Raw genomic sequence first — 4,041 nt, 5'->3', positions numbered from 1 at the left:
CCCTAACCAGGGAACCTCCCTCCTGCTCTCAGACACAGCCTATAATATTTGTGGCATCCAGGCCTGGGGTGACACAGATATATCATTCACAAGCCCCCTACATATAATAAACTAGGACCCTTTAGTTCTTTTCATGTGGCACTAAAGGGTGTTTAGAAGAGATGAGTGAACCCGAACTGTAAAGTTCGGGGTTCGTGGCGCACACCTAGTATCTGGTGCTAAACTCCGAACACGGACTACTCCTGGAAGTCCGTCTCATAGTTCGGGGGAGAGGAGGAAGAAGAGAGGGAGGAGAGGGTCACCATTGATTTCTATGGGGTTCGGGTTTAGGTTCAAGTACAGTTCTGGTTCCCGAACTGAACTTTGGACTTATCAGACGAACCCTAACTTCCACAGGTCCGCTCATCCCTAGTGTTTAGCCTTATTTAACCTAATAAATCAATACATTTTATTTAACAGGCTTTATTTTAACTACCCGGCGCATGTAAATAGCAGTCACTTCACTGCTTTTCATAGTCGCCGGAGACAGAGTCAGGGAACGTGGACTACGGCGGAGCTTCGTTCGGACATTTTGGGTAATAAATTGGTGAATGTATGACTGTATAGTTTTAAATTTCTGTCTTTTTATGTTTTCAGGTATCCTTTTCTGGACTACTTTGGATTTGGAGGATTACTGCAGACCTGCAGGAGATTTTTTTTATTTTTCCCCAATAAATTGATGAATGAGGGATAATGTTGGGGAGTCTTTACCTGAATAAAGTGTTTTTTCTGTATGTTTTTTTCTGATTACTGAGTTAGTAATGTTGGTATCTGATAGACACCTCTCCATTACTAACCCCAAAGCTTGATGGCAGCTGTGATTTTTGACAAATCACAGCTGTCATCAACCCCAACTACCATTACCCCGTTTGCCACTGCACCAGGGCAAATCAATAAGAGCGCTAGAATTGGCGCATCTCATGTGATGCGCTAATTCTGGTGCAGCTGTATTAGGCTAGAAAGGGCCCAATAACCAGGGACCTTCCCAGCCTGATAATATAAGCCCGCAGCTGTCTGCTTTACCTTAGCTGATTATCAAAAATAAGGAGGCCCCCACGCTATTATATTTTAAATGATATATTTAATAGGTGAAATAAGGCAAAACACCCTTTAGTGCCTTTCATGTGGCCGCTAGTTTATTATATGTAGGAGGCTTGTGACATTAAATATCTACAGGACATCTATTCTATGTATCTATTCTGACGATTCGAGCTGTGAATTTACTGTACTTGGCTGATGAAATTTTGGGTTTCCTTTGAGATATGCTAAAAAAAAATTAAAAATAAAAAACATCAGGCGGTATACGCAGGGTCCGTGTGCTGTCTGATTTTTTTCTCACACCCATAGACTTGCATTGGCGAGTCTCGTCCAATATACGCGGCCATATGCAGCATGCCATGATTTTTTCTTCTTCAGCCGATTCTAGCTGATTAAAGACTCGCAGATGAACACTGCCTCATTGATTAACATTGGTGAGAGCGCAATGCGATTTTTTTGCTCGTATTGCATTTGCCGAGTTTATACGCAAGTGTGAGCGAGGCCTTAAAATGTAAAAAATGTACCAAACGTTGTGCAACATTGCTATATTTAGTGCAAATAACAGCAATGGAGACAAAAAGGACTTCAAAATCTTTCCTCCCCTCCCCCATCTTAAATTGAATTCACAATGCAGACTTGTAAAGCAGTAAAGACAATGGGACCAGGACCATGTAATCCTCCGCACCCGGCACGTTCTCACTATTATGTATGAAGTCCTTCCGCAGTGAAGCCTTCATTGCACATTGCACTAAACTATATCATGTCATGCTTCAAAGTGTACCCATCTATAGAGGCCCAAGGTTAATTTCTTGAAATACATTTTTCTGCAGCTTCTGTTTAGCTGAGTTATGTCAAAATGATGACCGGGTAGAAAAGGTTAAAGCAACTTGAACTTTGTTGCTTCCTTAATGGAATCAGAAATGTTCTTTCTGTACAAGTGATTGAGAGTAGCTGCCCTATATTTATTTAGTGAAATGACCTGTAAGACAGTCTGCAGGTAGTAATCTATTATTCTGTCTGTAGATGGCAAACCTGAAAGCGCACACGACCCAAACAATAATTATGGAAGAAAAAAAAAAATCTCCTTTTAATGACCACAGAAAGTCATCAGAAAGTTAGCGAGACTTTGAGTGCGTTCGCCCTATCTTTGTAATAGCTTAGCGGTCAGCTTTAGTAGGCGTAAGGTCAGATAATCCACCATACGTACACATGCACACTCTGCGCCACTGAGAATCCTAGTCACTGCTGTTATGGCAGACTCCGGATGTCCTTGTATTAAATGGAGTGGTTCGCCATTCTGGCGCACAGAGGATAACGCCAGGCAGAGGACACCCTTCTTCCCCACAAAAAAAAAGTTTTGATACAAGTGCTTCCCACAAAATTAGAATATCAAAAAGTTAATTTATTTTAGTTCAATACAAAAAAAAGTGAAACTCATATTACATAGAGTCCTTACAAACAGAGTGATCTATTTCAAGTGTTTATTTCTGTTAATGTTGATGATTATGGCTTACAGCCAATGAAAACATAAAAGTCATTATCTCAGTAAATTAGAATACTTTATAACAGCTTGAAAAATGTTGTTAAAATTCAAAATGTTGTCCTACTGAAATGTATGTTCAGTAAATGCACTCAGTACTTGGTCCGGCTCCTTTTGCATCAATGCGGCGTGGCATGGAGGTGATCAGCCTGTGGCACTGCTGAGGTGTTATGGAAGCCCAGGTTGCTTTGATAGCAGCCTTCAGCTCGTCTGCATTGTTGGGTCTGATGTCTCTCATCTTCCTCTTGACAATACCCCATAGATTCTCGATGAGGTTAAGGTCAGGCGAGTTTGCTGGCCAATCAAGCACAGTGATACTGTTGTTTGTAAACCAGGTATTGGTACTTTTGGCAGTGTGGACAGGTGCCAAGTCCTGCTGGAGAATGACATTTCCATCTCCAAAAAGCTTCTCGGCAGAGGGAAGCATGAAGTGCTCTAAAATGTCCTGGTAGACGGCTGCGATGACTGTGGTATTGATAAAACACAGTGGACCTACACCAGCAGATGACATGGCTCCCCAAACCATCACTGATTGTGGAAGCTTCACACTAGACCTCAAGCAGCTTGGATTGTGGCCTCTCCACTCTTCCTCCAGACTCTGGGACCTTGATTTCCAAATGAAATGCAACATTTACTTGTATCTGAAAACAACACCTAGGACCACTGAGCTTCTGGCGTTGTCTAGTGGTCATGAGTGGCTTGACACAAGGAATGCGACACTTGTAGCCCATGTCCTGGATACGTCTGTGTGTGGTGGCTCTTGAAGCAATGACTCCAGCAGCAGTCCACTCCTTGTGAATCTCCCCCAATTTTTTGAATGGCCTTTTCTTAATCCTTTCAAGGCTGCGGTTACCCCGGTTGCTTGTGCACCTTTTTCTACCACACTTTTTCCTTCCACTCAACTTTCCATTAATATGCTTGTATACAGCACTCTGAACAGCCAGCTTCTTTAGCAATGCACTTTTGTGGCTTGCCCTCCTTGTGGAGAGTGTCAATGACTACCTTCTGGACATCTGTCAAGTCAGCAGTTTTCCCCATGATTGTGGAGCCTATTTAAAAAGGTCCCTTAGGCTGTTTCAACACTTAGGAAGCCTTTGCAGGTGTTTTTTGTTAATTCTAATTTACTGAGATAATGACGTGTGTTTTCATTGGCTGTAAGTCATAATCATCAACATTAACAGAAATAAACACTTGAAATAGATCACTCTGTTTGTAATGACTCTATATAATATATGAGTTTCACTTTTTGTATTGAAGAATTGAAATAAATTAACTTTTTGACGATATTCTAATTTTGTGAGAAGCACCTGTAGTTCTTTAAAATGTACTGTGTGTGAAAACCCTTTTATCAATAGATTTTGGAACAAAAATAAGATCTACAATTGGATTTGCTTTAAAAAAAAATGTTCTGTGCTGAGATAATC

Source organism: Phyllobates terribilis, unplaced genomic scaffold (genome assembly GCF_046119375.1).
Source record: "Phyllobates terribilis strain yellow unplaced genomic scaffold, ASM4611937v1 Scaffold_8__6_contigs__length_399053987, whole genome shotgun sequence".
NCBI classification, from domain to species: domain Eukaryota; kingdom Metazoa; phylum Chordata; class Amphibia; order Anura; family Dendrobatidae; genus Phyllobates; species Phyllobates terribilis.
This window is presented reverse-complemented; position numbering follows the sequence as displayed.